Source organism: Lissotriton vulgaris, chromosome 6, assembly GCF_964263255.1.
Source record: "Lissotriton vulgaris chromosome 6, aLisVul1.2, whole genome shotgun sequence".
NCBI lineage: Eukaryota > Metazoa > Chordata > Amphibia > Caudata > Salamandridae > Lissotriton > Lissotriton vulgaris.
Window position 1 is genome coordinate 561,019,530 of NC_141694.1, and position 27,524 is coordinate 561,047,053.

The following is a 27,524-nucleotide window of genomic DNA, read 5'->3' on the forward strand; positions in this document are numbered from 1 at the left end:
ACACAGTGTTGTCTCTTCGAATACATAGTTTCCCTAATAATGGTGTATCTATATTTATAGCCACATTCACATTATGTCCTTCTATATTATCATCCTCAAATGTCCACATTGTAGATTTAGATTGTTTTGCTTTTTCTCTCCTTTTGTACTGATTCCTTCTTTCTTCTACCATATCCAAAAAGGCTCTCTTTTCATTTCTCATTTTACATGTCAAATTATGTTTGCACGTATACTCATGGGTCAGTTCTTGTGTTTCCAAAAAATATTCTCCAAAAACTTTAGCAGGTTTGATGTGATTCAATTCAGCTACAATTTTTAATTTGGCTAAAACATCATCAGAATTAGAATAATAATACTTTAATTTACCTGTTCTATAAAACAAACTAGCTAATACACTACATGTAACTCCATATGTTAGTGGAAGGTTATGGTACCTCACACCCTCTGATACAGATGATGGTAATTTCAGACAGATGTAACAGTCACTTGCATCCATCGTTCTCACATATTCAGACAATAACTTTGAAAACGTGTTCCTGAGAAAAATCTCTAATCGAGTTATCTTGATGTACTTCAGGTCTATACGCATGCATCATTTCACCCTTTGATTCATAGGCCTTTTCTTTCATACTCTCATTTGCCTTTGCTTTGTCAAAATTTGGCCTGAAAGGAATTATAATAGCTAAAATCAACCATACCTACATTAATAATCCTGTACACTTTAACCACATTCTACACCATTTTCTAAAGATTGTACATTTTGTTCTCGTTACATCATTAGTCATTTTTTTCTTTTACACAGCACTTTCCACAATCTTTTCTGTCCTTTTTGTCTCTTTCAAATCTCTTTTGCACTAAAAAGTGTCCTTCCCACCAATGATTTCAACAAATCTTGTTCCTTCACCTTTTCTCTTTTTCAGTTTCCCAGTTACGGTACTTATTTTTCTCTCTATTGAGTTACAGCTCACTCTCTTTCTTTTTCTTGACCTTGACAACTCAAATTTTCTTGACTGCTATTTACTTCATTTATTGGAGGCAAAATCATATATGTCCACTCAGGTGACTTGTATTGTTGATTTGGTCTTCTCACTTTTTTTGGCCTTTGTACAATTTATATCTTTTTACCCAACAACTCCTTTTGACTGGTTATTTCATTTACTTGATCCTCTTGGGCTTTTGCTTTATTAACCAATTTGAATTTCAGACCATCAATTTCTTTAGGCCAATTATCTCCTTTACGTGGTCTCTTGGTATCAGGTCCAACAGTGTTATGTTCCACTCTCCAAGCTCTCTTTCTTGAGCTTCTCCTCAATTTAGTTTCATCCTCACTGTCATCAGATTCAGTTTCAGATTTCTCATTAGTTTCATTTATGATGAACTTTATAATATCTGTTTTCTTTACAGAATCGGTTTTCTCTTTGGTCAGTTCGTTCACTCTGTTAGGAACTTCTACATAGCTGGTACTTGGAAGCTCATCCTCATCGTGAGTTATTTCCTTTTCACCAGTTTCGAGATTCCGGTTCCTGCTTTCAGAGCTTTCAGACTGTCCTTCAGTGTTTATCTGATTACCAGTTTTATCTTTACTTTGTTCATTCAGTGTCTTCACTGGTATCAGTTCTTAACAAATCTTGACTTTCAGGTCAATCATCAGAATTTGGTACTTCAACAACTTCACTTTCTCCTTCAGACGCAGAACTTGCATCCGATATTTCCAGATGTCAACGAACAGGTCGAACTTCAGTATCTGGATTTTTATCTTGTTCACCTTCAGAATCTGATTCAGTTGTGCTTTCTGCTTCATCCTGTGGAATTTCAGGTTCAGGCACACGGATGGTGTGGCTGGCGTGCACCCATCTCTTTACTCCAGCACATTTAACTGCAGTGTGCTAACCAAAATGACTTGTCTGGGCTTCTGCCAACGAGGGACTAAGCAGTTTCTTCTCCTGTGTACCGTTATCTGAACCCAATCTCCAGGGACTAGATCATGAGCTGGATGTTTTTCTTTTGAGTTTGCCTCAGTTCCCACCTGATGGAACACAGAAGTTACCACGTCAGACAGGTTTTTGCAGTTATCCAGTATGATATCATCAGTAATAGTTAATAGTTTATCAACTGGCACAAATGTTTGTCTCATCACTCTTCCCATCAGAATCTCATGTGGTCTTAATCCTGTCTTTTTATCAGGTATGTTCCTTAGGGTCATCAGAACAAGTGGCAAAGCATCAGGCCATTTCAGTCCAGTGGCAAAACACATTTTTGAAATTCTGTTCTTTATGATTCCATTTAATTGTTCAACTACCCCAGAAGCCTCTGGTCTGTAAGCACAATGCAATTCCTGACGAATTTCCAGTGCTTCACAAATCACCTGCATTAACTCGTTGGGAAAATGTGTTCCACGATCTAAATTGTTACTGGGAAACCAAAGCGCGGAATAATTTCTCTCAACAACAGTTTTGCAACAGTCACTTCATCATTCCTTCTTGTAGGGAAAACCTCCACCCACCGAGAAAATAGGCAAATGATCACAAGTACATATGGAAGTCGATTACAGGGTGGTAACTCGATGAAATCTAATTGCATTCATGTGAATGAACCTCCCTCCCGTCCTATGGTTCCAAAACTCACAACTGTTTTTCTTCTTGGATTCAACTGTTGACAAACAAGACATCACTGACAAAGGCTCTCAGCGATCATCCTGAACTTAGGATTCTAGCATGTCTGTCTGAACATTCTATTCATGGCATTCCTCCCAATATGGGCTTGACCATGGTACATTTGGGCCATATTTTAAATCATGTTATCAGCCAATACTGGTCTTTCATCTTTGTAAACCCAAATTTCATCCTCTTCTCTTTGTCTACATCCTGATTTTAACCAGATGTCTTTCTCTTCCTCAATTGCTTCTTCCTGCATCTGCCTCACTTCCTGCCAAGTCTCAACTACTGTGGTTAGCATTAAAGGACTTGAAACATGTTCAGATTTTCTGTCCCGATTTATAGATGCAAGATTTTTGGCACAATACTTAGCAATTGAGTCAACAAACCGGTTGCCTCTGGTGACATAATCATCTCCTTTATTGTGAGCTGCACATTTTAAAGAGGCAATTTGGTCTGGTAATTGGACTGCATCAATCCACATTTTTACAAATTCAGCATTTCTGATGGGGGATCCTTCAGAATTTAAATAGCCTCTTTGGGACCACAGCTGACCATAAACATGGACAACTCCAAAACCATATTGACTGTCAGTCACTATGATGACTCATCTCTTTTCCCAGTTCACATGCTCAAATCAAAGCAATCAATTCTGCTATTTGAGTAGAACTAATTCCTTTCAGACAAGATGCTTCCCGGGACATCTGCCACTGTACATACAGCATATGCAGCACTCAGAGCACCCTCATCCGTTCTCAAACATGAGCCATCTACAAACATTACATAATCAGATTCCGGCAATGGCTCATCTTTAATGTCAGGTCTTGGTTTGGTACAATATTCAAGAACATCCAAACATTTATGATCAACTTCATTTCTCACCTCAATATCCATAACATCAGGTAACAGCATAGATGGATTTACATTCACACATCGTGAAACTGTCACATTATCTGCACCTAGAATTACCTTCTCATATTTTGTCATCCTGTAATTAGTAAAGAACTGTTGGCCCGATGTAGGTAATTTATTTTTACCGGTTCGTAAATACCGAATGATACCGAATCGGTATTTATGAACCGGAAAACCACATGTAGGTAAATAATCGGTAGAAAATACCGATTCGGTATCAATCGGTATCCCCACTCGGTAAATACTGAATCGGTAATCACCGATTCGGAAATCTCCGAATCAGTAACACCCATTCACCCCTATGGGCTTCCAGTCCCATAGGAATGAATGGGAGACACCGATTCGGAGATTACCGAATCGGTATTTACCGAATCGGAAAAATCCGTTCTCGAAAATTCGAATACATGACATGTGACCCAGTGAACCAATCAGGGAGACACACCACACCCCACAACAAAGCCTCAGACAAACCAACCAATCAGATGCAAGTACCACACCCCAGTACCTGGAGGTGGCCACACCCATGCAGTTGCAGAGCAACAGAACTGCAGAGAGAGCTGGAGGTGAGACAGAGGAGCAGGCTGCACTGAGACCAGCATAGCTAAACCATGGAGTCCCAGGAGGCACAAAAGGATGGAGGTGACAGAAAGAGGAAGGTGAAATTCAGCCCAACAGAGCTCCAGGTGCTGGTGGAGGAGGTTGTGCAGCACTACAGTCAGCTGTTTGGGAGACAGTCCCTGCAAGTAGCAGAGTCTGTAAAGAGGAACACCTGGCTGGCAATACAGAGCAAAGTCAATGCCCTGGGAGTGACTCATCGCGAAATCGACAACATGAAGAAAAGGAGGTATGATCTGAGGATCACCACCAAAAAGAAGCTTGCCACCCATAGGAAGGAATCAGCAGCCACAGGTGGGGGGAAGAACCGTGCTCCAAGCCTCACAGAACTGGAGCAGCTTGTTGAATCGACCATGGAGCCTGAGAGCATACATGGGATTGGGGATGCTGACAACTCAGCCAGAGCTGCAAGGAAGAAAGGTAAGAAGCATGGACATGTACCCCACCCATTCTCTGGCCCTTCCCCAATGTGGGTGACTCACTCACAATCCAGCACACATGACAGTAGTCACCAGCAAAGCATCATGGTAGTCATAGTCATCGGTACATACATCAAAGCTGCCAACACTGAACACTGCATGCCATGCCACACTCACCATACACAACCAGTTGAGGCATATGAAAATGTGTAGTAGGATTATGTGTGAGGTATAGACACAGCTGATCATTGTCCAAGCTCTCCACAGGAGAGTCATCGCGCAGAGCAGCGCAGGGAGGGGAGTCAAGTGCACCAACAACGGCACAGAGGGAAAAGCCAACAGACACAGCAGGACCTAGCACTGTCCCTGAAGACACAACAACAACCCATGCACCCACAGCTACGTAGCAAGACACCACTGCACAGCCACTGTCGCCCCTGCTGTTTGAGACACAGACTCCGGCAGCACCTGCAGGTGCAACAACACCAAGCTCTGGGTCCCCTGTGCATGTAAGGCCAAGGAGGCAGGACGTACCACCATTACGAATCCTGGAAAGCTCCGATGAGGAAGAGTTGGAGGCACCCAGACCGACCACACCACCACTGGCTAGCGACGCAGGCCAACAGAGGTCATTGGGATCTGGCCGTGCAAGTGACCGTGGCCGTAGGGCACGTGAGCAGGATGAGGAGCATAATGCGCAGGGGGTATTTGCAGGGCTGGAAGCGACAATGGTGAGGGTGCAGCGCATGCAGGCCAAAGGAATCCTGGCAGTGCAAAGACTGGTGCGCATCCTGAACAGCAGGATGTCAGACATCGATCAGGGCATAAGTGGCATGACAAAGGGAATGGAGTCCATGGGCAAAGGCATGGAGGCAATGGGCAAAGGAATGGAGCCCATGGCAGAGGCGGTGAGAGACATGGGTGTGCGCATGGGTTCCCTCTGTGACAGCCTGGAGAGTGACCACCAAGAAAGGCGCAGGTATAGGCGCGAGGTACAGCAGCTTACCCTACTTGAGACCAGAGGCTGACTTGGCGCTCCCTGTGACCCTCTCCTCTGTCTTTCCTAAAGGTCTTTCCCGGGACCCACAGGACATACAGCCTTTGTCCCCTACTTGCTGGGCCTGGGACAAACTTCGCCGCCACTTACTGCTCGAAAAGCTATACTCACCTGCATTACCGTTGCCCAATTCCCACTGGCTCCCCATCACTGGTGATTCGGTGGTACGACGCAAACTCTCCAAATACGAACTACACACTGTGGGTGACCTTTTCCTGGACGGACATGCCTTTTCTCTCACTGAGGATCCCCGCTTCACAGACAGGACCTTCATGGACTCATTCACACTGACTAGACTTCGTTCGATGCTTAGAGCCGAATTTCCCACATTCCCGCTTCCTCCTGAAGACACCCCCGCGCTCACATTCATAATACAACACCAAACTGGGGCGCATGTAGTGTCTAAGCTATACAAACTATGTCTGGCCTCAATTCCTTCACTAGCCTCTAAGGTGCGCGCTGACTAGGAGAACGACCTAGGTATTCCAATCACAGACGACCAGTGGGCAGCGTGCTGTGCCACCACAAGAGATGTGTCCATTAACGCCAGACACAAGCTTATACATTTCAAATTCCTAAGGAGGGCTTACCACACTCCAACACTCGCCCATAGACTTGACCCAAACAGACCGCACACTTGCCCTAAATGCCACGGCCCACAGACTGACTTTGCCCATCTTTCCTGGACTTGCCCGAAATTGCACACCTACTGGCTTCAGGTGCATCGGGTTTTGGGTGAAATGCTTGACATGGTCCTCCTGCCCACTCCGGAAATTGCGCTGCTCGGCTATGTCGCCGAATTCCCACACCCGATACGGAAGTTGGCATCCTCTTAGCTAAACGAGAAGTGGCGCTGCTCTGGTGTGCTAGACGAGCTCCTACTGTTCGCACTTGGCTTCGCAGCATGGCATACTGCAATGTAAACAGCGTTGAATACTCTGAGACGGTTCCTACAGCCTCCCAGACCGCTTGACATCTGAGGACCATATCGGAAATACATCGCGAAAATAACCCAAAAGACGCAATCCCAATCCATTACTTCCTTTGTCCCTACGGGGGTGGGGTAAGCAGTGTCACAACGACGCCTGACGACTCCTTCTGGCACTATTTGGCATTAGGGCATGCCTGACTGGCACTACTGGGCCATGTGACTGGCTGCTCCGGTCATATTGGGTGTACAATCTATGGCCGCATTAACTTTTTCCTTTCACACTAGGAGGTTCCGACAGCATCTATGTGACATTTGACTAATGCTGGATCTGGGACTTAAGTCACGTTGCTCCATTTGCTATGTGCCATGCTCTATACCAATCACAAATTTGTGCTGACTAGTTTGCTGGATACAGCTCGCAGCTTTATTGACCTCCATCATCGTATGTATATGTGTGACCGCTTTTTCTTTCTTTCTATTATGATGTATTTTTTATTTTCTCGTTTTCTTAAAAAGCAAAAATGTATTATAGTTATGAGTCAATTGGTCAGTTTGCAATCCCACTGTACTGTGCCGCACTCCTGACTTTACCACCGAACACTTTGCATATATGCGAGACATAAGTCAATGTATGTAATGATTGGATTGCTTTTCTGTGTAATAAACAGATTTATAAAAAAATTAAAAAAATTAAAAAAAAGGTACAGCAGCTGAATCTGTCAATTAACCGTCTGGCTACTTCTACCACACTGCTATGCCGCCGGTCCGTGACCATGCAAACTGAAATTGTGCACTGCTGCAGTGACTTATCCAGGGGGATGGGGAGGGTGACCTCTGCTATGGAGGTTATGCTGACACAGCAGACAGTCACTGCTGGCAACACGTGTGTGGGACACAGAGGAGTCCACTAGCAGGAGTGGAGCCAGCACGCCTGTTCGGGACAATCGTCGGAGCAGCAGACTCCATGCAGATGACACCGCTCCCACTGCGCAGGTTGACCCCCAGCCCTGTGGCTCCCACAACATCACGCATAAACGCAAACATTAGAGATCATAATGAACACAGGACAGGTCACAGTGCATTTACCTTTGGCCACCCAGTGTGCAAAGTGAATTTAATTTGATTTTTTTTGGTCTTGATTAGTGCAGTTGTGCTCATTAAAGTGAGTGTTCCAAGACATGAACATGCCTGTGTGTCATCACTCTATTAAAAGTATCTGTTGGTGATTTCTGCGCGTCGCAGTCTACCATCCGTCGCAGGTGCTGCTCCTGCTGCAGTGTGATCGGCTGGTACTGTCCCATCATCTATGTCCTCATGATATGCCAGTTCAATCTCTGTGCCCTCCTTGGTGGCAAGATTGTGCAGCATGGCGCAGGTAGCTATTATCTTGCAAAAGATAATTGGGGTGTATTGCTGTGCACCTCCACTCTTATGGAGGCACCTAAATCTACCTTTCAGCAGTCCAAAAGTGCGTTCCACCACGCAACGTGTTGTTCTGTGTGCCATGTTATATCGCCTTTCGCTCATGGTGGATGGGTTCAGGTAGGGGGTGAGCACAAATGACCGCAGGGCATATGCACTGTCACCTGGGTAGAAAATGGAAATTTTGATTAGTGAAGTTCACTTTATGTTTCCTTCTGCATGGCCTATCAGGGTGTCTCACACATACTTACCCAGCAGGTATCCATCACCAAAATCACCAGCCACAAGGTGTCTGTATATCCCACTGTTGGTGAATATGTAGGAGTCGTGGGTACTCCCTGGATATTTGGCTACAATGTCCGTAATTATGTTGCCAGCGTTGCAGATCACCTGCACATTTATAGAATGTGTGGACTTCCGGTTTCGATATATGTGTTTAGTTGCTGCAGGTGGGCATAGTGGGATATGCTTCCCATCGATACAGCCTATGATGTGCGGAAACTGGGCAAGTTGATAGAAATCGGTTTTCGTCCTTGCAAGTTCTGCAGGTGTGTCAGGGAACTCGATGTAGTGTTCCATCCTCTGCATCATGGCGTCTAGGAATTTTCTAAAAAACCGTGAGAGGCAGCTCTGAGACACCCCACCTACTGTGGCAATCACGTGCTGGTAGCTACCTGAGGCAAAAAGGTGTAGGCAGCACAGCACCTGCACATGGGGTGGGATGACGTGTGCTCTTGGGGTTGGGTGTTCCAGATATGGGGGAGGTCCCCAATCAAGTCCAGGATGGTTCTGGGGTGGAGTCGATACCTTTGCAGGATCTCAGCTTCAGTCAGTTGGAAGAGGGTGATCCTCTGCCTATACACCTGCTCCTCCCTTAGCCAGACCCTCTCTCCTGCTGCCTGTATTCGTAGCCGCCTTGCAATAACGTAAAAAGCCGCCATTGTGGTTGCACTTTTGCACTTTGGGGCCTTCTTATATATCCTGTTTCTGGTTACCACCTGATCCCAATCCATGGTAAATACCGATTCTTAAATACCGATTTTCATGAAATTCGGTATTTTTAGAATTTGCTACATCTCAACAGGCCATTTTTACTATTTGTTATTTACCGACTCGGTAAATATGAATTCGGTATTTTCCGATTCGGATATTTACCATTTCTTAATTTCTGAATCGGTAAATATGATTTTGGTAAATTCCGAATCGTTTAATACCGAATCGGTGTTTTACCGACTGGTATTTACCGATTCGGTACGTTTTTGGTCACATATATCTCGTTTATCATATACCGGTCGGTAATGGCCGAAATTACCGAATTTCGGCCGTTACCGACCGGTATTCGGCTACCTACATCGGGCCCTGTGTCTTTGTTCTAGTGAGGAGAATGTCCACTGAATGAGGTACATATACCCTAAAAATATATTCCATCACTATACCTTCTCTTTGTTCCAAACTCACACTTGTAGCAGCTACTGCTTTTAAGCATCCTGGCAATGCTTTAGCAACTGGATCCAGAACAGCTGAGAAATATGCAATTGGCTTTCTCAGTTTTCCATGTCTCTGAATTAGAACTGATAATGCACATCCTTCTTGTTCATTGCAATGCAGTTCAAACTCTTTCTCATAATCAGGCATTCCCAATGCTGGTGCTTCACACAGACTGGTTTTTAGTCGTTCAAAAGCTTCCATTTCTGTTTGGTTCAGCACAATTGGGTCTCTTACAACTGCTCTTGTCAATCTCTGCAATGGTTTTGCTATCAGAGAAAATCCACTAATCCATTGTCGACAGTAACCTACCATTCCTAGGAACATTCTTACTTGTCTCTGAGTTTTAGGAGGTTGCATTCCCTGTATCATTCTGATTCTTTCTATGGTAACTTGTCTGATTCCTTGGGCAATCTTGTGACCTAAATACAGTACTCCTTTTTGACAGAACTGAAACTTTGATGGGGACACCTTATGTCCTCCATCTGCCAAATGATTCAGTAATGCAATGGTATCTGAAACACATGCATCCTTGGTTCCTGATGCCACTAACAGGTCATAAATATATTGAACCAATACTGAGTTTCCAGGCATGTTCAAACTCTCCAATGGTTTCTTTAGCAACTGATTAAAGATGGAGGGACTCTCAGTATTCGGCACCATGCCAAAATACGGTCTCCAAACCGGAAAGCAAATATTGGCTGCCTATCTGGGTGTAATGGAACTATGAAGAAAGCATTACATAGGTCAATGACTGTATATCATTCTGCATCATGTGGAATTTGGTACAGAATCACTGTGGGGTTTGGTAAAACAGGACAACATGGGACAACAATTTTATTCATTCTTCTCAAATCCTGTACTATCCTAAATGTTCCATTAGGCGTTTTCAATCCCATTATAGGTGAGTTACATGGACTGCTTACTATTTCTCTCAGAATTCCTTGTTCAACCATCTTATCACTGGGGTTATTCCTTCAATTATGTCTGCTATCATTTTGTACTGGGGAATGTTTTGGTAACTTACTCCTTCTTTTACAGAAAATTTCACATGATCTACACCTCTCATTAGTCCAATATCCTCTCCTGTGAAATCCCACACTTGTTCTTTGACTGACTCTTTCAACTCACCAGGTATTTTCTCTCAGTCAAATACAGGAAACATATTATTTTGTTCTGAGTCTATCAGTGGCATAGTCATTTTATACAAGCTGTCTTCATCTGGGATTTGAAGCTCAATGCCATCTGGTGAACAATAATTGGCACAATTCATTTTACACAGTATGTCCCTGCCAAGAAGGTTAACAGGACTACTGTCACACACTACAAATCTATGCTTATCTTTAAAATGTCCAATTTCCACTTCAACTGGTTCTGTCAGGGATGTTTTGATCTGTCTATTTGCTACACCTACAACTTGGATACTATCTCCAGAGAGAGGAAGATTTTGAACTTCTAACGATCAAACAGTAGAACGGGTAGCACCTGTGTCCACTAGGAAAGTCACATTTACATCATTCACCTTTCCATTCACAAAAGGACCAGATTGATCTACCACTAGAGTGGTGCCAAGTACGCACTCTTCTCCCTCTCTTAGGCACCGTCAGAAGCTGTCATCCGACTCACTCCCATCTTCCTTCAACCAATACTGCAAACTCACATTCACTCTAGGTGATCTTGTTACCTGTTCTCCTCCGAAGAATCCTGTCTCTGCACTGTATTTCTGTAGAGTCACACTGTGTGGAAGTGGTGGTTGTGGCACCTGACTCTGTTGGGTAACTACTTGCTGCTGTGGCGATGGCTGTTGAATTACCTCATTCTGCACTTGCGGATTCAATGATGTATTTTCCGGATTAACTCTTGGGGGACACCAACACTCTTTCTTAAAATGCCCTAAACTGCCGCAATTGTGACAAGGAAACTTTTTCTTAGCCTCATCCAAATTACCCACTACTTTGGTTTTATTCAAATTTCCCTTCATTCTTACTTGACCTCCTTCTGAATTTTTATTTTCTAGCTGAGCTACTTGATGTTCAGCCGCTTTCACCTGCGCCCACATTCCTTTTTCTTTAAGCTTTCTTTGCTTAACCTCAATCTAATCAGTGCAATATTTCACATGCCTCAAAACCTCATCTACAGAGCATAATTGCCATCCCATCAAATTATGCTTGATCATGTCTCCTATCTCTGGTCTTAATCCAAAAACAAAGCGATACACAAAATTACTCATGTCCTTTTCACTTAACTCTTCATATCCACTGTATTGCTTAAACACTAGCAGCAATCTCTCATAAAATGAATGTACTGATTCTTTAGGTTCCTGCAATGTCCTGTCGATCTTTACCCAATCTGTCTCTTTTGGTTTTATTAGGAATACAACTGGATACAATAAGTAAGAAAAAGCTCAATCGCAGGATACAATGGGACTGACAATTTATTATAAACTGCATGATTACTTAAAATCTTTACAGTATAAGATAAAAAGAAATTTAAAAAAAACTTGATGAGCGTCCCGTCCCCCCCACGTGTCCCATCCACTCATAGAAGTAAATATCACTTTAAGTAAAAATACTAACATATTAGTACTGTTTAGTTGACCAAAACAGAGTTCTTTTAAAAGGAGTAGAGTGTAGGTTGCACCAATGTTTCCCAACTGATTAGGGGAGGAACATGAGAGTTCGGTAGAATCAATTTGGTGGGATTTTATTCTTCAAGAATACTATTACTTGTTCATACTTCCGCATTACCTCAGGTCCAGGAGCACCTGTTCTAGGATCTCTTGGATATTCAGTTTTTGGCCAGTCCACTGTAATTGTGCACTCAGACCATAGGTCTGCTGGTACTACTATGTCAAATAATCCATCTAAATCTTCCTATAATACATTTGAAACCTTTACAAATCGATCCACTTGTCTGTACCATTCGACTGGTTTTTCTTGTAACCTGGGGAAATCATTTGTGAATGACAATATATCACGCATGCACATACCCTCCTCCTGGTATTTCTCTCATAGGAAATTCATTTGCTACAGCTATTTTTCTCTAACTGGAAACACTAATGTTGTTTTATCATTGCTCTCTTCCCTTGTCTTTGTCCATTTAGTCTTCCACCGATCTACATCTCCCCACTTTCTCAGCAACACAATTAATTCTTTTATCTGAGTTAATCTTCCAGCAGTATTCATGTTGTCAATACCCTTTTCAGTAAAATCTACTCTGTAAGGTTTTTGTAATAATTTATTCTTTGCAAAATCTATATTGAGTTCACTTGCCAACCCTTCTAGTCGATCATGCAGATTTTTATGGTATGGTATGCTTTTAATCTATCTGTGGCAATTGTTCCAATTATGAATTCTTCCATGTCAATTTTCAATCTGACCACATCTAACACTTTAGGTTCTTGGTCTTTTACTTTTAATGTTTTAAGCCAATCACGTAATTCTTGTTCTGTCGGTCCTACAGGGGTTTGTGACAAATCGATTTTCTCTATACTTCTTTCGGGTGTTGCAGAACCTGACTCCGCACCCATTGGACACTTATATGGGAGACTTTGATTAAGGGTCAAGTCAGACGGTGTCATCTGAATAGTGCGCCTAACTTTGGACAAATCTGGATAAACCTTTTCTCTTACTTTTTGTAAACTTTGATTCAAAGGAATAGTTAACAATGGTTCTTTTATTTTCTGGTTTTCGAACACTGGAATCACAAGACCTATTGTTATGGGGACAGTTACTGCTTCTATATTTTTTGTGAGTTCCTGTATCTTTTCAGTCAATTCATTAGTAGACCGCACATATTCAGAAGTACTCTGGTTTTCTACAATTCTCCTCTCTGCTCTATCCACGGTACCTCTAATTTCATGATTTTGTCTGGGAGTACCAGTAAGTCTGGTTTCCATTAATAGGGCATTAGAATCATATCTCATTTCCTCTCTCTCAGTATTGTCTCTATTTCAGAAAATTGTCTTGGGGTACCAGTAAATCGTGTGTCCATTGGGGGAGCACTTGGAGTCACTGTTACAGAACTCGGTTGATATAGAGGGGGTCTTCTATTTAATATCTCCTCCAGTACCACATCCTCTGTCTCACAATCCTCATAACTCTTCCTTTCTAACACCACATTATTTCTTTTCTCCGTACATTTTCGTCCTACCATTTCATCAACTGTACTCACCGGATACATTCCATAACACATAAACGTTTCTCCATCTCTGCATTATACTCTCATGAGTCTTTCCCCATAAACCTTGCAGTCTACCTCTTGGTCCTCTGTACTCTTCAAACCTTTCTCGCTCTAATTCATGCATCTCATCTTCCCACTCAGCCAATGTCTCAAATTGAGTCGGTCTAGGTCTCGGTTCAAGCTTAGTCATCCTTTCTCTCAAATTTCATAAAACAGCAGTACTAAAAGAACCTACTTCTGGAAATGCTAATGCACCATCATTCTTAGTATATCTAGCCCAATACTCTAACCATAGACATGTATGGTAGCCATATTTTGTCATCATGTACGATGCAGGCGTTTTAGACGGAGGAAGTAAATTTCCCTCTCTCGTAACTATTTCCTTATCTTTCTTGAACACCATGTAGGTTTTTCCTTTTCTTCTCCATAAAAAAAAATCAATTTTTCAATAGTTTCTTGACTTTCAAACAATCGCGCACTCTTCCACAAACTGCTTTGCTGCACCAACCTATCACAGCGCGAATCGCACTAATGCACCAATCAGAACAAGATACGTTTCAATCACTCTCAGCCAATGCTTGCACAGGTTTTGCTAGCACACCAATCAGCACTCACTCCGTTCTAGTCACGCGGACCAATCCCAGCCCTGCTCCGGTTACTGCAGCTTCGCTGACCCCTCCTCTACAAAAACTATCGACACACTGTATTTACACCTTTATACAACTAAAATCGGTTAGTAACCACATAAAACATCTCCATTCGTCTGTTTCGCTAAAACCAAAGTGATAGTTTCCTCAATCTCACAAGTATTTTGTATTTCCAGTAGACAGCGCTTACCTCTTATCTACCACAGAATTTTCGTTTCGCTAATAAAGTAGCACATCCCTCTACCTAACCCTTCTCTCAAGCTTAGGTGAAAACTCTATTAATCTCAGGGATAGGTTTTAATCAAAATACACATTGATTTCTGTGCTTAAGCCCAAGATTTTATAAGTTGCCTTCGCTATACATTCACCACTTTTACACATAAATGTCCCTAACTTGTAACATACAACGATATCACCACTTTGAAACAGACTATGTGATGTGTGACTTACATGCCACATGCGTATGGCTTACATGCCACACGTTCCTCTTCATAGGCAGGAGTAACTAGCTTCCTACTTCCCAGAAGCCTCAAATTCCGGACTACATATAACGCAATACAGACTCAACATATAATGTTAGTCATAATTTCTGTACATCGAAATTCTATATACATTGCCCAACTAATTCTATACATTACTAATCCAAGTTAACCTATAGCAACCATCCTCTGCTACCAAGAAAAACTGATCCAGCGCGGCTCCAAACCAAACCTCCAAACCATCACTATATTTCCTAGGGGCTATCACACTTTACTTGTCGTTGGGGCCCATATCACAGAGAGTCACTCATACACATTCACTCAGCTCCCAAGATCAGTGAAGACTGGAGGAGGAGATGCTGGATTTTAGCGGAGTGTCTTATTTCATTCTAAAGTTTTATATACTATATACATCTGCAGTTTATCAATATTACCATGGTTTTATCCTCGAGAAATATTAAAACACCCCACCTTTTGGTGAATGGATGAGCTAGTAAAAGTTAACTAATGGACAACAAGACCAGCTTAATTCTCCATTTATTTAATTTTTATTTTGAGACTTACTCTCAAAGCATGACCTTAATTTATTTTAGACTTAATTCAGTAATCATTAAAACATTTAATACCCTACAGAAAAGAAAAGTTAAATTCAAACAGTTTACATTTATTAGCAGAATAGTTCAGAAAAATAAGTTAAAACCATATTACCAAGATTTCACTAACTGGACATCAGGTTAGCAAAAGCAAGTTCCCCAAAACCGCCTCTCTATTCTTTCTTGATGTTTACCTCCCATCCGGACTCCGCACCCATCAAAAGTTAAAGTCAAGAAAATGTTCAAAGTCTTTGCACCATAGAAGAGTTCGTCAGTCCGACAGCATGTCGTGGTGCGAAAGTAAAATCAAAATCAAGCTTTTTCTTACTTCCAATAGTCCTCTTTTATACCCCTTTTTTCTAACTTATCTAAGATTTGAAACTTTTAGGGTCCTCAAACACTCTCATTGGTCCATGTAAGGGGTGGATGAGCATAACATCATCTCCTCATTGTCCATATTTCTGCCAAGTCATCGGTATAAAATAAGGTTTTGATTGTTCTTTAACAGTTTTTTCACTTGTGTCCTTTAAATTGTCACTTTGGGATTAATTCCAAGGCTCACAACGCGGTCATACAAAATCTTGGCACTCGTCTACACTGCCCGGCCACGCTGATCTTGACCCACTCTGTACAGGCACAGACTGCTTGCACATTTCTCGAGCATAGTCCCTCATGCGTAGATCACAGTTTCGGAGTCTCGCAAACCTTCATTTTCTAGTAGGCCGCATGGGCCAGAATGGGAACTATTATAGAAACAAACACAATTAAATGTTAGATTTTGAATTATAGCCCTTCTGTTTACCTCCCCCATTCTAAGGTAACCCTGTTAGTTATTACCTAGCATTTTAGCGACATGTATGCGTTGTTTTCTTACCATTCTCCATCATTCCATCAATATAATACATATAGGAAGCTTACATACACTAGTTTTCGTTAGATTATGACATTTGCGTACTATGTTAGTATGACAATTTCACTCAATTAATATATTAAGATTTGCAACATAAGCAAATTAGTATCCCACATGTATTTGCATGTGTGCATTCTTTTCTACGTTGGTTAATTTCAAAACCACACGATTAATACATATTACTTGTTATGGGAAAGAGACTTTATGAGAGGTATACAATTTTTTTTTTCACCCTCCCTCCATCACTGCGTCAACACTCCTAGTGCTCACAGATCACTCTCCATAGAATTCTTCAGGTTGACAGACACACAACACAGGGGTTACGCTTTTTCTGGAACTTCCTGAACAACCACATCTTCCACAGGGTTGGCAGGCTTCTTCCCTCTCTCAGCAGATAGGTTGGCTACCAGGTGTTTCAAATCATGGGAAGATCTTTTCGGCCATGCAAGTCTCCATTCGATCTCTCACCTCTTGGAAGCTGGAAGTCAGGCAGACACCAGCTCTGGTTTTCCTGTAGTTCTTTCAGTACTATGCAGAGAACTCACTTCTTTGGTCAAGTACAACTTGGATCTGAAGCAATAAATGGGTCAGTGGCTCTCAATTTTATACAGTCAACGCAAACAGGAAATGTGGATTCTCTGTTAGCAGTTTCAGAATCTTTCTGGAGCAGCTCTTCTCTCAAGTGTCCTCTCTACGCTGCTCTCCAGACATAGTCATTGTTAGAGTGAGGATCCTCACAATAGGGTAGTCCCCAGCATGGAGCTCGCATAACTGAGGTATAAAGAGGTATGAACTTTCTGAACCTGGCTAGCAACAGTCACACTGAACAGTGATCAAGGAAGGGACAAAATGTTTTCCCCGCCTAAAGGGGTCCCATTCACCTTAACAACAAAGACTGCTGCCCACCCTTTAGCTCCAATGTGTACCAAATGGTAGTGCTAGAGAAAGACTAATCACCAACTCCTTGCAGCAAAAGGCCTAATTAAATTTCTAAATGGGTATTGTCTCCTCCACCCCCTCTTAAGTGACTAGGTATATTCCCTCCAGTTTCAGGAATTTCAGTAATACACTTTGACTATATTGGAAAACAACCTCAACTCCATCTTGTCCATTGGAAATGCCCAGTGACTTCCATGATGGAACCCATAGCCTTTCATTGCTCTAGCCCATTCATGCACAAAGTGCATGCACCTCACATACCACAAACACAAAAATGTACAACATAATTTTGGGATATAAGGACAAAGATCTAGGTTAGTGCATAGAAGGAGAACTTTACATGACTGGGCCTGTGTAGTGGGCACTGCAACACAGCACAACACATCTAATTGGATAATTGTTGGACTTTGCCCTTTTTCCAGGTTAATCCCCAAACTTTCTGCTTCTTCCTCCTATTTTGTCCTGACCTGTTGTTGTTACCTTAAGCTTTAAGGACTCTGTGTAGTTCACCACTTTACCACTTCTAATCAGTGCTAAAGTGCATATGCTCTCTGTGTAAATTGTGAACATGATTAGTTATCCATAATTGGCATATTTGACTTACTGGTCAGTCCCTAGTAAAGTGCACTAAGTGTGCCAGGGTTGGTAAATCAAATGCTACTAGTGAGCCTGCAACACTGATTGTGCCACCCACATGAGTAGCTCTGAAAAGGCAACTCAGACCTGCCACTGCAGTGTCTGTGCACAGTTGTTAACTGCCATGTGAACTTGGCAATTACACCCCCTTGCCAGGCCATAACCTTCCCTTTTCTTACATGTTAGTCACCCCTAATATAGGCCCAAGGCACCTCTGTGGGCAGGGTGCAGTGTATGTGAGATGTAGGACATGCCCTGATGTGTGTGACATGTCCTGATAGTAACATACTGCCGATTTTGTTTTTCTCTGTTGTAAGGCTACCTGTTCCCATAGGACGGAATGGGGAGTATGTTTATAACATCTTATAAACATAACTGCCTCTGGCAACAAGGTAGGAAAATAAGGTTTAGTATGCCTAAACTCAGATTGTTAAATTGTATCTTTTAGTGAGGGTGATCATTACTTCAGTGTTAGAGTGTTAGAACATACCACTTTTAGGAAGTAGGTATTTTCTTGTTTAACCATTCTGTGTGCCTCTGCCTGTTTGTTTAGTGACCCTGTGGTTATGGGGTGACAGGGGCTGAGGAGGTGCATTCTCTCGGACAGCCAAGGGGGGTGATGTGGGTCCTGCCTTTCCTGCATGAGTCAGGGCTGGGATGAACAGACCTGGGCTGCATTCAGAGCAGGGGGGGGAGTTCTTACTAGCACCTTAATAGGCCCAGTCTGCATGTAGAATGGTGGGAGGAGATTTCCCTTGTATCTCAATAGGGCCTGTCTGCCTTGCACAATGCAGTTTCCACCTCCTGCCGGGCAGTTGCACAAGGGAGGACAGAAATTGTTTGGACTGGGCTCAGAGACCCTTGCGCAAAGAGAACAAAGACATTTTGGGGTGTAAGTAGTAGACCTAAAATCCCTGAACATTAGACTACTTCTAGAATCAAGAGGAACCTTTGCCAAAGAAAAAAGCTGGAGAAACTGAGTAGAAGTACTGCCCTTGCTGTGTGTCTGGGGTTGGCCTGGAATTGCTGTTTTCTACCAAGGAAAGGAGAAAAACGTTGCTGTTTGCTGTGTCCCCTGCTTGAGGAAAGTCTCCAAGGGTTTGAGTAGATCTTGCCTCCTGTTTTGAAGTCTCAGGAACACAAAGACTTCACCCCCAGCTCCCCTGAACTTCCTTGCTCGGAGTTCTGACCTGCCAAGAAGTGCCTGTGACTGTGTGGGGCCCCTGGAGGTTGTTTTTGTTGATGGGAGCTGGGAAGCAATGCAACAGCTAGAAAATCGATGCATCGATCTTCTTGCAACAGTTTTTCTGATGCAACATCATGGTGGGAGAAGAATCTCCCTGCACAGCTGTGCGGCTGCTGAAACCGACACTGCGCTTGTCACTGCTGCAAAAATCGATGCATCGAGGAATTACGGCTGAAGAAACCGATGCTGCGCTGCTCAATGCTGCTGCATCGTTTGCCAGCGCATCCCAGATTTACATGTATCATCCCTGTGTGCCAGGTTTTCTCCGACGCATCACCCGTGGATCTGAGTCCTCTCAGAATCAACACATTGCTTCCCCCTACAGATTGGACCCGACACACCGCTCCCCTGTGTCCAGTGGAACTGTCGCATCGCAATTAAGCTAAGACTAGGTTAGCTCCGCTAAGAGCTACTCTGAGCGCCTCTACCATACTTGTCACAGGTTCCAGAAAGCATGATCATATCACACCTGACTTAATTCAACTTAACTGGCTTTCCACTGAAGCAAGGATCCACCTCAAGATAGCATGTCTGATGCATAAAGCTATTCATTTCAACACCCACGTTTACCTGGCACAAAAACTTGAGCTCTCTGGTTCTAGTCAAAACTTAAGAAGCTCCAATACACTACTACTGAAACTCCTAAATTCAACAAAAAAGAACTTACAACCGTGCCTTCTCAGGGCTGGCTCCAAGAATTTGGAATGTCGATCTATCGGAGATCAGGGCTAATCCCACGACTGCTTCATTTAAAAAACAGGTCAAATGGCTACTCTCGAATGAACTGCATCAGCAATAGCCTCCATGATATTTGCAAGTCACTTCCTTCTCTTGCTTGACAATCATTTTACTTTGTGTTTCAAAATGCATTTTGTTGTCCTTTTGACATAGTGCTCTGCTAAAACTTCACGGTGCCTACTAGTAGGGCTCCTGCCTGTTAATGACTTGCTACTTCGTCTTCCCCTTGCACCCAAATGTACATTTTATGTTTCAGGTAGCTCTTATGTCTCCTTATTGTAATGTACTCATGCTGTTTCCTTATGTCAAACTTAGTTTTTTTATACAGCGCTCTAGTGCCCGTCTGGGTCTAGTTTGCGCTTTATAAAACTTCTCAAATAAATAATTAAATAATCCTCTATGGTCTCAGGAATCAACGCATCTCTTTGTTTTTCAACGCTTCCCATTGCTGTGGCTGTCTGGCTTGGTGAATTTTGTCGCATCGACAGGTACATTGCAAGAAATCAGACATCCATAGTTTTCTGTGGGCTCAGTTGCTAAAACCTTTTTTAGGTAATTTTTTTATACTTGGATGTTGGATTTACTTTTTATTTTGTTTAAGTTTAGATAAAGTTACTTTACTTTTCTAAACCAATGTGGTGTCCATTTGTGGTGTTATCACTGTGTTACGGTGAGTGTTGGTACAAATACTCTACACATTGCCTTTGGGGCGAGCCTGTCTGCTTTGCCAAGCTACCAAGGGGGTGAGCACAGGTTATCTAGAGTGTGTATCCCCCATACCCTGACTAGAAGCAAGGGTCCCTATTTGGACAAAGGTACCTACCTCTGCCAACTAAAGACCCCCATTTCTAACACTAATCTTCCCTTAACCCACCTAATGCCAAAGGTAGACTAGAGTGCATTGCTCCCATGTGGCACTTGGTTGCCTTGATGGTCACTTTCACTCAAAGCATCCTGACCAACACTTGTTCTTGGCGCTTCGGGGGTCCTCCCATATATTTATAAACACTGCAATGTCATCCAGTTAGTCCACAAAGATCTCTTATAGCCATGATAGAACATAGTTCACCAGGTGCTGGAAAGTGATAGGCGCATTCTCAGCCCTCTGGCATAGAAACTGCTTTCTATTTACTTGCCACTCGACACTAAAGCAATCTTCCTTTAGCCAATGGTCAGATCCAGTAATTTGCAGTGCCAAGAAGGTCCGCAATATCATCTGCTCTGGTGATTGCATTTGCACATGTCCTGGTGACTTCTTTGAGGGCCCAGTAGTCCTCACAAAAGTGCATATGTTTTTACCCTGCTTGGGCCGCAACACCAGTGGATTTGCCCAAGGACTAAAAGATCTCTCAATCACTGCCATGTCCAATATATTGGCAGTTTATACCTAAATAGATTCCTGGACTCAGTAAAACATGTTATAAATCTTAATTTTGGTGGGCAGACTACCTCCTATATCAAGCTCATGACACAGGCAGGGGTAAACTTTGAAGTCAGCAAGAAAAGATTCTTTCTGCTACCCACTTGTCAACTCAGGGGCAAGCTGTTACCCTCTCCATAGATCCATCCCATATGTCACTCTGCAGCAAGTCAGGAAAAGGCTCACAGTCTCTCTTAACTTCCTCTGCCATATCTATGATGTTTACTGTGTAATCTCTCTGAAAGTAAGGCTTATGCTGGTTCACATGGAAAACTCTCTTGGGTTCCCTAGTGGCCCCTGTTTCCCTCAAGTAGTTCACATCAGAAACCTTCTGCATTACTGTGTATGACCCACACCACCTATTCTCCAATGCTCTAGGACAAATGGGCCGGCCAAGGTGTGCTGCCTCTCCTGGTAACCATACAGAGTTTGTTGCATTCTATTACTCCTTCATCAGCACCTGGCTAATTTGAAAGTTTCTCTTTGCTGACCTATCAACTTCCTGAGGCCAATCACATAGTCCACATCATCTTTCTGCTGTAATTTGGAACTCCCTACTTACTCTTTGCTGATGAAAGCGAACAGGCCATAAACTGGGTGCCCAAACAGAAGTTAAAAGGAAATGAAAATTACTCTCTTCTGTGGAATCTTCAAAAACATGTAAGGAGAAGATTTCACTTACTCCTCATGTTCTCTGGTAGTGTTCACATCATGTTCCTATTGGTCTAATTAAATATCTTCACTATTCTATTGGTCTGTGAATGGCACACAGGGGAGAAGTGGCAGGTCACAGAAGCCTGATCCCACATCTCTGCCTTATAATAGGGCGTGAAATTGGTTCCTCAGTCGGAAATCGTAGTCTTTTAAAATTCATCCCTAAATAAAATCCTTAGAAGAGCAGAGCTACTGCTTTTGCAGTTCTGATCCTCGGGGGTACATCCTCTGAATATCTGGTAGCATGAGCCACCACAACAAAGATGTACTTTTTGCTTGATGTTGGAGGGAGGTGGTGGGTAAACGGCAAACAATGTCTATTCCCCTCCATCCAAATAGAACACCTACAACTAGAACCAGCCAACATAATGTCTTTCAACAACTCCTTTTCTGACCTGTTCTTGGGATTCCTTCTGAAGTCCCACATTGTAGGGCACTCAACTTGTGCCTTGCGGAATTCCTCTGTGGTAGGCCCTACAGCAGCTAATAACCACTGCAGATCTAGCAGTGATCGAGACTTTAACACCTAGTCTGTTTCAGGTATCTGGTCCTCTTCTCTATCTGGAGCAGGGGCAATGGATGTCTCGATCAGGGCTTTCTCAAAGTCTAGCCTGATCTACTTTCTGCAAATACTGCTCTCTGCAAATCTAAAATAATCACAGTCTTCTCCTGAGACTGATGTGCAGACTGTGCCCTAGTAAATACATCTGATGTGGTACAAGCCATGTAGGATTCTGGTCCTCGTAATACACCAGAAGCAATCATATCATTTTTCAAGAGGCATCCATCACCTTCCTTTCTTTCACCCCTACATCAACCAGGGCCGACCTGCCGCTGATATACACTTCAATTCAGGCATATTCCACAGGCTCCTAAACCGGAGCCACTGGAACCAGGGAGACTCTACTTATGTTTGCAATACTTTCCCTCACATAAAGTTCTATGAACATCTGTATCTCCAAGGGCAGTGACCTTACTCCCATTCATACTAAGTTCTAACACAACCCCTAGTTTGTTGGCTCAATGTGCTTCAAGGCACCAGTGTCCCTCTCCCAAATGCCCATAGACAATAGATTGAGTTAAACAGGGACCTCTCTTTCACCTGACAGTCTCTCTTGTAATGTTCCTCCTTGTGACACTTTGGGCCTGGAAAAACCTTCCTATCCTCCCTTCTTGAACTGTTCCTAACTTGAAACCCAATTCTTTTCTGTGTGTATCCTCCCTTGGAACCATGGGAATTGCCCTGGCCCTTACCATCCGGTTTTTCTTCTCCTTTTGCTTGGAGCCATTGTTGTGCAACCCTTTGTTAACCCAGTTAACTAACCACTTGTCAGTCACAACTGCAGGTTTCTCCGACTTCTTTTCTGTCAGATCTGATAGATATTGCCTAAATGAGGTGGAGCCCTCCACCTAGGGTCTCACTTTCACCATTGATTGGTTAGGGGAATGAAAATCTTTGGCCTCAATCCTTCTACACAACACACCATGAATTCAGGTCTCAAAAGGAGCCTCGTGTTCTATCTTTGTGTCTTTAAATCTTTTCAGGCACCGACCTGGCTTCAGCCTAAACCATCTTATCAGGACTTCCTTTATCCATTCATAATTCATCTGCTCAGCTACAGGCATACTTCCAATGGCTGTATCTTAAATGGGCAAGTGACTCATTAAAGTAGCGGCCTTAGACATCATTCAAAGACTGGGGGGCATATTATTAACAACTAGCGAAAATTATTGCTAAATAGGCTTAGCAACAATTTTTCTATCGCCAAGCATCGCCGGATTTTATCGCTGAGATAACGTGCTATTAGCAACAAAAGTGATAAAATACCTGGCGATAGCAGCGAAATGCGTGAATATCGCTGAGAATACAGCGATCTTCACGCATTAGCGAGGAAATGCTCTTAGCCATGTTATCCACCTCCCATTGGATAACATGGCTAAGAACTGGTCTGGGCAGGTGGTAGTATTTGGAGATATTCACTCTTAGCGTGAATATTTCCATTGCTACGCCTGCCTTGCTAATAGGCGATAGCGATGTTAGCGACTCCTTTCAGTCGCTAACAGGTTGGGTACGCTCACTTTGCATGTCATTAGTGATAAATATCGCTGACATAGCGGGCCCCAAACAGCTCGCTATCGCCTACAAGCTGTCGCTAACTGCTGTTAGCGACAGCTTGCTAATAGGGCAATAGAATTTTCGCAGCTTAGCGGCCGAAAACAGCCCCTAAAGCGGCGAAAATTAGCTATCGACCCCCTTGATAATATGCCCCTGGGTTTCTACAAGCACCTCTAAACTCACAAATCATTAAAAAAAATATTTCTCCTCCACATACATGTTGCAACATTGGCAAGTACTCATGAAGTGTTGGAAGTGAAATTACCTTTCCCAAAATTATCCATCACCACTGCCAATCTGAGCTTCTCTTCTATTGTGCACGGCTAAGAAAGCCATACACAACAGCACTCCCACTCTGGGTTTCTATCACGATACCCTCCCGAAAACCCATCACAGTTTCTTCGGGGCATATTACCAAGCAATAGCGATAATTATCGCTATTGCTTGGTTAGGGACAAAAATTTACCGCTGAGCTGCGGCGATTTTTACCGCAAATAAACCTTGGTATTACCAAGGTTTATCGCAAATGCGATAAAAATCGCCGCAATGCATGAATATCGCTGAAAACTCAGCGACATTCATGCATTACCGAGCTAATGCTCTTAGCCATGTTATCCACCTCCCATTGGATAACATGGCTAAGAACTGCTCAGGGCAGGTGTTAGCTTTTGGAGATATTCCAAAAGTTGGTAATAGGAGATCGCGATGTTAGCGACTGTTTTCAGTCACTAACATCTTGGCACGCCCACTTTGCATGTCATTAGTGATAAATATCACTGACATGCAAAGTGGGGCCCAAGATGGTCGCTATCTCCTACTAGCTGTCGCTAACGACGCTTTTAAAGCCAAAAAAGCGGAGATAAACCCCCTTGATAATATGCCCCTTCATTCTTTCCTTCCACTCGAGTTTCTCTATGACAAAAACAGCTCTGGTATGTACCACCTCCAACTCCACTTCTTTGGTCTCTACAGGTAACAAAATAAATGTTCTGTGTCTGGAGCTACAGTGATGTGAGTGACTGAGTGGCATCCTCTGGTTTGTAGTCAGAAAATTCTACTAGCAGTGGCAGCAGTGGCAGCGCTCAAGTACAGATTACTCATGATTATGTCAAAAACTGCCTGTCTTCACAATGGAACACCAGCTCAGCGCAGTGGAGTAGCTAGACGTAGTGCCGCTCCTTTGCGGTCACTGTATTTGCCCCCCTGTGGCCGCATGTAAGAGCAGGGGGGAAGGCTGTTGCCCCCAAAACATGCCCCCCACCTTGCTACGCCACTGGCTCAACTCCCCCTTTAATACCCTACACTTTAGTTCCCTACCCTCAGTTCAGTTACAGGCTCTGTGAGTGATATTGATCAGGAATGAATGTCAATCCTATCAAGATACATTAATCAACACATTTATAAACCAGAGATAGTTTGAATGGGTAAACCTTCTCCGTTTCCTGTGCTTTTACTTCCTAACACTAAACTTGTGTTCATAATAATCTCGTGGGTCTGTGTCAAGTCATAACATTAGGGGCCTCATTCATGAAAAGTGACGCATCGCTGCGTGAAAACAGCGATGCGTCACTTTTCAGTGCGCACTCCTTGCGACACCAATGATACGTCATATTTAATGTTTGATGCATCATGTCGCAAGGACTTACAGATACGTCAGTATTTCTGACGTATCTGTAAGCGCAAAAGTGACGCATTGCTGGAGTGTGTCACAAAAGTGACGCAACTCCAGCATTGCGTCCTTTCACATGGGGAAAGCCCCATGTGAAAGGGCTTGCGTCAGTCTTACGCCTGCTGTGAGGCAGGCGCAAGATTTTGACGCAACAGCATCCTAAAAGTGACGCAGTGAAATCTCATAGATTTTACTGCGTCACTATTACGAGGCTTTTTGCGGCGGAACGCCCCCTCTGCATACATTATACCTGACGCAGGTATGATGTGGCGCAGGGGTTTAAAAAGTGACGCATCTACCTAGATGCGTCACTTTTTAAATATGGCGCAACAAGGCGCATATTTTACGCCGCTGGTGCGTCACAAAAAGTGACGCACCGGCGGCGCAAAACTGACGCAAGGCCTCATAAATAAGGGCCAAGGTTTTTAGTAAAAGAGAGTTAAGCAGCATACCGCAGCTGGGAGTTGATTGGTAGTTGTTCTGTTTGTCATGTAGTGCACACAGGTATAGCGAGGTTATGTACTCATGTTATTTTATATTTTTGAGTTCTCTTCAGATTCTGGAATGTATCTTTAGCAACAGAAAATATATGCACACTCAGGTCGCTTTGTACTTTGAAAGTCTGTGGCAGGAAGCTAGTGTATCTGGATGGATTGAGGATGAACATCAGACAATGGGTGACGTATGACTGCTTCCTTACATTTGAAAAAGCTAATGACAAATTGGAGTTCATGCTGGCCAATTCCTGTGCACCCTAGGCTAAAATGAAAATGGCTCAATTAATCTAGAATGGGTTCCCCGGGAAGCCACCAGATTCTACTTTATTGGACTTGGACTTGCAGCCAGGAAGGGGCTGAATGGTGCTCCACCTGCTATTGTACGTAATGTAGGGATAGGCCCCAATGGCCTTATCAATTAGAGTCATTGGGGAAAGGGATGTTTTGGCCCTACTAACTGATACTGAGTGAAAAAGGGTCCTTTCATGTAACAAAACGGTGATAAGTGATGCCCAATCTGGTTCACTACATTTAAGCGTGTCACAGACCTCTCTCACCCATATGGTCAAACACAGAATTTTCCATGCTTGCATTGATATCTGTCAAAGATGCTGGGATGAAATAACTCTTCCTGCATAGGAGTTGGTCATGATCGACTAACTACATATTACAAATGCGCGGTGATGTAGTTACAGACTGCTGTGACAAGTATGATAGTTCCCTCTCTGAAACAATGTGTTCTGGATTTGCCTCCTAGACCCAAAAAGTGGTTTATATGATAGAGGTTTGTGACATTGTGCCTTTTCATTGTCAAACGAAGCGCAGCTATACACTGGTCACAGAGCTCTGGCCCATCTTATGATGTGTATCACTGAGATTTGTGTGTGGTTGATTGCCGAAGAAATCAATATGCCTCACAGTTATAACCGATGATGAGCAGGATGTTGTCTTGTGGGACTGTAGGGAAATGGCTATTGTGATTAATGCGACTGGGGAAGCTCCTTCAAGTATAATACACATGGATATTTTTGTTCCTGTTTCTATGTATTTTAAATATTTCAAGAAGGTTTTACAGCAATTTCTGTGTGCTTTTTTAGAAGTTGTAGCAGACGCCGTTAATTAGCAGAATACAGCCTTCTGAAATTATCAGCTTGAACATTCTACAATAAAATCCTAACTGTTTTAAAACAGCTAGCGTCATAACCAATGACCTTAATTTTGTAATACTCTTGGTATCATATTT

General features: G+C 43.0%; 1 long non-coding RNA gene across 1 annotated transcript in view; it reads right to left on the bottom strand.

The window, feature by feature from the left end:
- Positions 1 to 282: 282 nt before the first annotated feature.
- Positions 283 to 27,524, bottom strand: part of LOC147707551 (uncharacterized) — a 43,292-nt gene continuing 16,050 nt past the window's right edge. The window contains exon 2 of the long non-coding RNA XR_015296462.1: positions 283 to 2,026. This is a non-coding gene — a long non-coding RNA (uncharacterized LOC147707551). The remainder of the gene's footprint in view (positions 2,027 to 27,524) is intronic.